The sequence below is a fragment of the Puntigrus tetrazona genome, unplaced genomic scaffold (assembly GCF_018831695.1).
Source record: "Puntigrus tetrazona isolate hp1 unplaced genomic scaffold, ASM1883169v1 S000000607, whole genome shotgun sequence".
In the NCBI taxonomy this organism is placed as follows: domain Eukaryota; kingdom Metazoa; phylum Chordata; class Actinopteri; order Cypriniformes; family Cyprinidae; genus Puntigrus; species Puntigrus tetrazona.
The window spans coordinates 27,952-38,256 of NW_025048237.1; the positions used below are offsets into that span (position 1 = coordinate 27,952).

Genomic DNA, 10,305 nt, shown 5'->3' on the forward strand with positions numbered 1-10,305 from the left:
TTGGATCATCTTGCTCAATTTAATAGTGAAAATGACCAGTGATATTGAATTGCAGCATGCTGTTAGCTCTTGTGAAGTGTTTTGTGTTGGAATGTGTATAATACTACATCTGGGGTTTCTTGTCTTTTTTTTTTGTTGTTTGTTTTGTTTTTGTTGTAAAATTAAAAATTCTAATAAAAATACTATTTAAAAAAAAAGATTATTTTTGCAATAATCAGTCACAAATCTGTGGCTTTTTAGTGAAATTAACATAAATTTAAAAAAATCCCAAAAAGGTAAAGAATATAAAAACAAAATAATAATATTAAAAATTTATTTTTGTAATAACCAGTCACAAATTGGTGGGTTTTTAGTGATATTAACATAAGAAATAAAAATAATAATAATAATTACAAAAAAAGTAAAGAATATTTTTGAAAAGAAAAAATAAAACATAAACATAAGAAATGAAAAATCATTTACATAAGAAATGAAAAAAAGTAAAGAACATTTTGCGTGTGAATTTGCTAGTACAATGTCGGACAATGTAATATGCTCTGGTCCCCTCCCTGCCTACCGGGGTGATGAGATTTACAGCAGACTGCTGGGTCTCAATGGCTGGATGTCGAGGTGGTGCCCGCAGAACAACATAGGCTTTATAGACAATTGGCTGAGTTTCTGGATGGACCTGTTGTAAAGAGATGGTCTTCATCCCTCCTGGGGTGGTGCCGCTCTTCTATCTAGAAATATGGCATATAGTCTTAGAGTTCCAACTTGACCAACTAGTGCCCAGGTCAGGAAGGAGACAAACTGTTTTCTTTCATCTTTTTAATTGTAACTACGCAGCCGTCAGCTACAGTTGCACATCAGTTAGTGAGCTATAGATCCCCTGAGGAAAAATTACACTCTTTCTCTATTATAGGAGAAGAAGACTTATACAAACTTGTTAAATCATCTAAACCAGCAACATGTATGTTAGACCCTATTCCATCTAAACTATTAAAAGATTTGCTTCCAGAACTCATAGATCCTATTTTGAACATTATTAATTCATCATTGTCATTAGGATATGTTCCCAAAACCTTCAAACTGGCAGTAGTTAAGCCTCTTATTAAGAAACCACATCTTGACCCCAAAGACTTAGGAAATTACAGACCAATCTCTAATCTCCCTTTTCTGTCAAAGATACTAGAAAAAAGGTAGTATCCTCACAACTGTATTCCTTTTTAGAAAAAAATGGTATCTGCGAGGATTTCCAATCAGGTTTTAGACCGTACCATAGTACTGAGACTGCTCTCATTAGAGTTACTAATGACCTGCTTCTATCATCGGATCGTGGTTTTATCTCGTTATTAGTGCTATTAGATCTTAGCGCAGCATTCGATACCATCGATCACAACATTCTCTTGGATAGACTAGAAAAATATGTTGGCATTAGAGGAAGCGCCTTAGTATGGTTTAAATCATATCTATCTGACCGCTATCAGTTTGTAGCAGTAAATGAAGAGGTATATCGCTCACAAGTGAAATATTGAGTTCCTCAAGGCTCAGTGCTAGGACCGTTACTTTTCAACCTATACATGTTACCTCTGGGAGATATATTATCAGGAGACATAGTGTTAGCGTTCACTGCTATGCTGATGATACTCAGCTCTATATTTCAGCGCAGCCTGGTGATACACACCAAATTGAGAATCTAACAGAATGCATAGTCGATATAAAAAACTGGATGATGAGTAACTTCTTAATGCTAAATTCTGAAAAAAACGGAGGTGGACCTAAAAACGCCACATATAATAATCTAGAACACTGTCTAACACTTGATGGCTGCTCTGTTAATTGTTCTTCATCAGTTAGGAACCTAGGTGTGCCGTTTGACAGCAATCTTTCCTTCGACAACCATGTTTCCAGCATCTATAAGACTGTGTTTTTCCATATTAAAAATACATCCAAATTACGACCTATGCTTTCAACCTCTAATGCAGAAATGTTAATTCATGCGTTTATGACGTCAAGGTTAGATTATTGTAATGTTTTATTGGGTGGTTGTTCTGCACACTTGATAAACTTCAGCTGGTCCAAAACGCAGCAGCTAGAGTCGTTACTAGAACTAGGAAGTATGATCATATTAGCCCGGTTCTGTCAACACTGCACTGGCTCCCTATCAAACATCGGATAGATTTTAAAATCTTATTAATTACCTATAATTACTTTATGCGTTTAAAATTGAACTGGAAGTTAAGTGCTGGGCGTCCGGTTAGAGGAGAACAGGCCCCAACTGAGTCTGGTTTCTCCCAAGGTTTTTTTTTTCTCCATTCTGTATGGATGGGTGTTACGTGTATCTGTGACTTTAATATGATTGAGCCCATAGGTGGTGTTGGGGGAATTCCGTTCCATGAGTGGTGACGTCATTGAGGATTCCGGATATAAAGGCCATCAGGTGAAAATGGCGGTCTCTCTCTCTCTTTCTCTCTCTCTCTCTCTCTCTCTCTCTTCTCTCTCTTTCTTTGTTCTACGTTTCCCACGGTTCTGGTGGCGTCTCCCTTATTGCCTCTTTTGAGGCTGGTATTTTGTTTTGTTTAACAAATTTTGTTTTTATGTGGTTTCTTTTTGATTATCTTATCAGTAGCGGGTAGTTTATCTTATTAGTTAACGTTTTGTTGAGTTAGTAAGAGCTGAGGGAGGGAAGTAGTTGTCCGGAAGACTCACCCGTTCTGGTTTTGTTTGTCGGCAGACAGGTAAGAGCTGCAATCCGAGAACAGGGGTAGTCAGGGGCTTGCTTCCTTAGTTTTCCTACCCGCGATTTGTTATCCTTCATGTTTCGTTTATAAGTCATGTGAATTGTTTTTTTATTATTTTGAGAATTATTCAATAAATGGAGGTGTCTTAAATTCATATCGGGTGTTGTGACTCTTTTATATGTTCAGCCTGTATATTTTTCGTTTGTTTTTATTTAAGCGAGCCACAAATCAGTTATGGGCCGTAACATATTTGGGGGCTCGTCCGGGATGAATTCGGTGCATTTTAGTTAGATTTTCGATTTTTTTTAAATTTCCTAGTTACTTTGTAATTGAGTCACAATGGTCTGATGTGAATTTTCAAAATTTTCTTTTCTTCATAATTTTGTTAGACGTTAGTTTTCCAAAATGTTTGAATTGGTAGAGTTTATTTCCAACCCAACACAGGCAGAGTTATTTCAGATTAATAGGACTGATCTTATGAAAATTGCTGCTCACTATAAAGTTAGTTTTCGTAATACTTCGAAAACATAATAATGTGCTCGCCACGGCAGCACATATACTAAAATTGGATCGATACAGAGAAGATTAGCATGGCCCTGCGAAAGGATGACACGCAAATCCGTGAAGCGCTCCATAAATTTGCACCATAGCACAGAAACCGCATTAGTTAAAATCACTAATGACCTGCTCTTATCCTCCGACCGAGGCTGCGTCTCGCTACTCGTTTTATTGGATCTCACTGCTGCATTTGACACCATAGATCATAATATTCTCCTGGAGCGTTTAAACACCGCTGGTGTACAGGGACAGGCGCTAAATTGGTTTAAATCATACCTATCAGACCGTTATCAATTTGTAGATATAAACGGAGACCGCTCTACTACAATGCCCGTAAAGTATGGTGTGCCTCAAGGATCAGTTTTAGGCCCCTTACTGTTCTCTATATACATGCTGCCCCTGGGGAACATTATTAGAAAGCACAGGGTTAATTTCCACTGTTATGCAGATGACACACAGCTATACATTTCATCTAAGCCTGATAAGTTATCAGAAATGTCTAAATTAACAGAGTGTGTTAAAGACATAAAAGACTGGATGACTAGAAATTTTCTTCTATTAAACTCTAATAAAACAGAGGTGCTTCTTATCGGACCAAATTCATGTTTACAGCAAATTTCTGAGCTCAAACTACAATTAGATGGATGTGATATAAACGTTACTCCGACAGTTAAAGACTTGGGTGTGATATTGGACAGCAACCTGTCCTTCGAACACCATATCACTCATGTTACAAAATCTGCCTACTTTCATCTTAGAAATATTGCTAAGCTCAGACACATGCTCTCTCTCTCAGATGCAGAAAAGCTAGTTCATGCATTCATGACATCTAGACTGGATTACTGTAATGCGCTGCTCGCTGGTTGTCCAGCATCTTCAATAAACAAGCTTCAGTTAGTGCAGAACGCAGCCGCTCGAGTTCTTACCAGGACAAGGAGATATGAACATATAACCCCAGTTTTAGCCTCCCTGCACTGGCTGCCTGTTCATTTCAGAATTGATTATAAAGTACTGTTACTGACCTACAAGGCTCTAAATGGTTTAGCCCCCATTTATCTGACCAGCCTTCTGTCTCGCTACAACCCGTCACGCTCTTTAAGATCTCAAAACTCAGGACTCCTGGTAGTTCCTCGTATAGCAAAGTCTACTAAAGGTGGTCGAGCGTTTTCACATTTGGCACCCAAACTCTGGAATAACCTTCCTGCAAATGTTCGGGGATCAGACACACTCTCTCAGTTTAAGTCTAGGCTAAAGACATATCTTTTTAGCAAAGCATACTCGTAAAGATTAACATAAACCTATGCTACAGTACATCGTGATTCCCAATAGTATGAATGGCCGCTACTCTAATTATCCTTTTGTCTCCACCTCGGGATGTACATCCCGAGGCATCTAGTTACCGAGCCTCTCCAGTGGACTCAGTGAGGAGATGACCTTCCTGCGATGACGTCGAGGAAAACTCAACCTTCTGTCTGGACTAATTCTATCTTGGACTTTCTGCATTGTAACTCATCCTGCTGTTTTGTAATGCATCCTGTTGTGTGGTGACTTGCTTATGTCTGTGGAATGATTTGCTTTTGTTATGTAATAATTTGCTTTTGTGAAGCTGCTTTGGAACAATAGCCATTGTAAAAAGCGCTATACAAATAAACTTGAATTGAATTGAATTGAATACTTCATCTAAACGTGAACTTCAGATTCTATTAGTTGATTCGTTGCATAAACAAGGCGTTTTTGGTGATGAAGAAAAGTGGGTAGATTATCCTGATCCAGTTGAGGTTAGTTCAGAAGATCTTGCTCTGCACGTTAAGAAGTTGGAGTTGGAAGCTAAAGAGCATGAAAGAGTTTCGTTAAAAGAGCGAGAAGAATGGGATCGTGAGAAAGAAAGACGGAGAGAGCGTGAGAGACATGAGCTTGAATTGAAGAAGCTTGAGATGGAACAAGCTTGCCGCCTGAAAGAACTTGAGCTGAGAGCTCGTGAAAGGGGAGTAGTTGATGCTCCTGATTTGACGCTGATCGCAATATTCGTATTGTTCCTCCTTTTCGAGAACAAGAGGTAGATAAGTTTTTTGCACTTTTTGAACGTGTTGCCATTAACCTTAAATGGCCGAAAACATTTTGGCCCATGTTGTTACAATGTGTTCTCGTAGGGAAGGCTCAAGAAGCTTATTCTTCGTTATCAGTGGAAGAGTCTCTTGATTATGATCAGGTAAAAGCTGCCGTTCTAAAAATCTATGAACTGGTTCCTGAGGCTTATCGCCAAAACTTTGTAGTCATCGGAAAACTAATGATGAAACCTATGTTGAATTTGTTCGTGAGAAGGAATCAATGTTTGATCGGTGGTGTGCTTCGATGAAAGTAAAATCTTATGAGGATCTTCGTGAGCTGATTCTTTTGGAAGAATTTAAAAACTGCTTACCCGAACGTGTTGTAACGTATCTAAATGAGCAAAAAGTTTTTAAATGTTCTGCTGCTGCTTCCCTGGCTGATGAGTATGTTCTTACACATAAGAACGTGTTTCACGCTGTGCAGAAACTTCCATCTGCTAACAATAATCGCCGGCTTTCGAAACGCCATTCTGAGCGCACTTTGTCTGTGGATAAAGTGGAGAGTTCTAAGCTGGTGTCCTCACTTATTTGTTTTTATTGTAAGAAGCAAGGACACATTATTGCAGAGTGCAATGCACTCAAAAAGAAAAAACGTAACCCTAAATCGGTAGGTTTATTGATGACGTCCTCGGCACTTTCGGAAGGACTGGAGTCGTTAGCTTCACAAGCTGATATTTGTAAAGAAAAGGGGTATGTGCCGTTCATAATGGATGGTTTTGTATCTTTGGTTGGTAAAGCAAATCAGCGAAAACCAATCAAGATACTTCGTGACACAGGAGCTGCTCAGAGTTTTATTTTAGAAGAAATATTACCGCTGTCTGATGAGAGCTCTATTGGTTCGAGTGTCTTGGTACAGGGATTTGAGATGGGCTTTGTGAACGTGCCTTTGCACAAGATTGAAATTGAGTCCTCCCTTGTTACTGGCCGCGTTGTTGTTGGGGTGCGACCGTGTCTTCCTGTTCGAGACGTTATGTTTATTTTGGGGAATGACTTGGCGGGAGGAAAAGTTTTTGCTAGCCCTGAGGTAACCAGTGTTCCTTTTCCCTGCATTACTCCTGATGCATTAGCTTGGAAATATCCCTAGGTATTTCCTTTGTGCGCTGTTACTCGCGCTATGTCACAGAGATTAAAAGAGAAAAGCCATGGGAAGTCAGAAGATGGGTGTAAATTCGATCTGAGTGATACGTTTCTCACGAGTTCAGATCTGGGGAAAGTGAAGTGTTCAAATTATGTTGGTTTGGACATCACACGTCAAGCTAGACGAACCTTCTTTGGGGCTTGTTAAATTATCTCTGTCACGCGAGCAGCTTATTTTTGAGCAGAGGAAAGACAAGGAAATGTCGCCCCTCTTTGAAGCTGTTGTTCCTGTTGAGCAACTTGAGAGTGTATCGCAAGGATACTTTGTTGAAGATGGTGTGCTGATGAGGAAGTGGAGACCTTCAAATACTGCTGCTGCTGATGATGAATGGCAGAGTGTTAAGCAGGTAGTAGTTCCTTCCTCATATTGTTTTGAAATCCTGAGACTTGCACATGACGGTCCATTTGCCGGTCATTTGGGAGTAAATAAAACATATGATCGTGTGCTCCGACATTTTTTCTGGCCTGGATTAAAAAAAAATGTAGCAAGTTACTGCCGAAGTTGCCATGTGTGTCAGAAGATTGGAAAACCGAACCAAACCATTCCACCTGCTCCGCTGTATCCAATTCCAGCTATTGGTGAACCATTTGCGAGTGCTGATCGACTGTGTCGGTCCCTTGCCTCGTACGAAGTCCGGTAACCAGTATTTACTGACAATAATGTGTGCATCTACACGTTTTCCAGAGGTAATACCTTTACGGAAAATTACTGCTCCAGTAATGGTGAAGCTTCTCTTCTTCTCCTGTTTGGCCTTCCTCGTACTATTCAATCAGATCAAGGTACAAATTTTATGTCTCGTGTGTTTTAAACAAGTTCTGGATCAGTTGCATATTCAACACTGCACTTCTAGTTATTACCATCTAGAAAGCCAAGGAGCACTTCGAACGGTTCCACCAGACTTTAAAATCAATGCTTCGTGCGTTCTGTCTAGAGTTTCAGAAAGACTGGGATGAGGGAGTGCCTATGGTTATGTTTGCAGTAAGGGAGGTAGTACAGGAGTCTTTGGGCTTCAGTCCTAACGAGCTGGTGTTTGGACACACTGTTCGTGGTCCACTGAAGCTGATCAAAGATCACTGGTCTAATGACTCGAGTCTAAACAATGTCCTTGACTACGTTTCAGAGTTCCGTTTAAAACTGCACCGTGCATGTGAGTTGGCCAAAGAGAATTTGAAGATGTCACAACAGCGAATGAAAAAACGTTTCGATCGTAGTGCTAAACTTCGTAGTTTTTCTCCTAGTGATAGGGTGCTAGTGCTGTTACCAGTATCAGGATCTGCACTGCAGGCCCGTTACTTCGGTCCTTATCAGGTAAAAGAGAAGGTGAGTGAACTTAACTACGTAATATCGACATCCGATCGAAAGAGAAAGACTCGTTTGTGTCACATTAATATGCTAAAACCTTATTTTGAGCGAAAGCCAGATCTGTTTGGACAGAAGTCTTTTGCGTTAACGGTTTCACCCACAGATTCTTCGGTGATCAAAGAACAGGCGCTGCTCAGTGCTGATTCACCTGTTGATGAGACGCTGTCTAGTGCTGAAATTTTGACCTGTCCATTATCTTCTAATACTAATAGCACCTGTGTCTCGATCATAACTGAGGAGGATATTGACTTTCCCTCTGTGGAGCTGGTGGTGGGAAGGTTGAAAAATTCTGAGGTGATCCGAAATCTTGACACGTTTATTTCCCATCTGACTGCTGCTGAATGCGCTGACGTGACTAATGTCATTCGGACTTATAATAACTTGTTTTCTGACATCCCTTTTCGTACTTCGTTGATGGAACATGATATTGATGTTGGCGATTCATTGCCTATTAAACAGCACGCATTTCGAGTAAGTCCTGAAAAACGATTGCAGCTGAAAAAAGAGGTGACCTTCATAATAGAAAACGACATAGCCGAGCTTTAGTTCATGGAGCTCACCTTGTTTGCTAGTAAAAAAATCTGACGGCTCATTTCGTTTTTGCACTGATTTTAGACGCGTTAATGCAGTTACAAAACCAGACAGTTATCCTTTGCCTCGCATGGAAGACTGCGTGGATCGTGTCGGAAACGCTGTGTTCGTGACTAAGATCGACTTGCTTAAAGGGTATTGGCAGGTGCCTTTGACTGAGCGCGCAAAAGCGATCTCTGCGTTCGTAACACCTGACCATTTCCTTAACTATACGGTCATGGCTTTCGGTTTACGAAATGCACCGGCAACCTTTCAGAGGTTGGTGAACCGTGTCATCGAAGGCATGCATAATGTGGAGGCTTATTTGGATGACCTAGTGGTCTATAGCGAGTCTTGGTCAGAACACATACAGCAGCTTGACACGTTGTTTAATCGTTTGTCTCGTGCGAATCTTACGGTCAATCTAGCGAAATGCGAATTTGGTCGCGCCACGGTAACTTATTTAGGAAAGATTGTTGGCGGTGGTCAAGTTCGTCCGGTTGAGTCTAAGGTGGAGGCTATCACTCGTTTTCCGGTGCCCAATACACGCCGTGAGCTTCGACGATTTTTGGGTATGGTGGGATATCAAAGCCCTCCTGGTTAACTTTCCTATTTTATCTGCCCCTGATTTTTCATCTCAGTTCTTGCTTGCTGTTGATGCAAGTGACACGGGTGCGGGGGCTGTACTTCTCCAACGAGATCAGGGTGATATTGAGCACCCTGTTTGCTATTTTTCGCGAAAATTCAATAAACATCAGCGACATTATTCCACCATTGAGAAGGAGGCGCTTGCTCTCGTCCTTGCTCTTAAGCATTTTGATGTTTATGTAGGCTCTGTTTCGTATCCGTTGATTGTCTACACGGATCATAACCCCTTAGTCTTTTTGAATCGAATGAAAAACGATAACCAACGTTTCATGCGTTGGAGTTTGTTTTTACAGACGTTCGAATTAGACATTCGACACATTCGTGGTAAAGATAATGTTGTTGCTGATGCTATATCTCGTGTCTAATTGGAATAAATTGTAACTTTTTCCTGTTTTACATAAAACAAAAGGAAAAGGTAAGATCACTTATTTCTACAATTTATTCACTTAAGGGTGAGGGTGTTACGTGTATCTGTGACTTTAATATGATTGAGCCCATAGGTGGTGTTGGGGGAATTCCGTTCCATGAGTGGTGACATCATTGAGGATTCGGATATAAAGGCCGCCAGTCAGGTGAAAATGGTGGTCTCTCTCTCTCTTTCTCTCTCTCTCTCTCTTTCTCTCTCTCTCTCTCTCTCTCTCTCTCTCTCTCTCTCTCTCTCTTTCTTTGTTCTACGTTTCCCACGGTTCTGGTGGCGTCTCCCTTATTGCCTCTTTTGAGGCTGGTATTTTGTTTTGTTCAACGAATTTCGTTTTTATGTGGTTTCTTTTTGATTATCTTATCAGTAGCGGGTAGTTTATTAGTTAACGTTTTGTTGAGTTAGTAAGAGCTGAGGGAGGGAAGTAGTTGTCCGGAAGACTCACCCGTTCTGGTTTTGTTTGTCGGCAGACAGGTAAAAGCTGCAATCCGAGAACAGGGGTAGTCAGGGGCTTGCTTCCTTAGTTTTCCTACCCGCGATTTGTTATCCTTCATGTTTCGTTTATAAGTCATGTGAATTGTTTTTTTTATTATTTTGAGAATTATTCAATAAATGGAGGTGTCTTAAATTCATATCGGGTGTTGTGACTCTTTTATATGTTCGGCCTGTATATTTTTCGTTTGTTTTTATTTAAGCGAGCCACAAATCAATTATGGGCCGTAACAATGGGGTTTATGGTTCCTCTGGCTTGCGTTGTTGGGAACACTTAACTTCTAGGGATTA

At 40.4% G+C, this 10,305-nt stretch overlaps 1 non-coding gene across 1 annotated transcript; it reads left to right on the plus strand.

Moving 5' to 3' along the window:
- Positions 1-3,255: 3,255 nt before the first annotated feature.
- Positions 3,256-3,361, plus strand: LOC122334653. Its single transcript, XR_006248800.1, has one exon. It is a non-coding gene; the product is annotated as a U6 spliceosomal RNA (small nuclear RNA).
- The last annotated feature ends 6,944 nt before the right edge of the window (positions 3,362-10,305 follow it).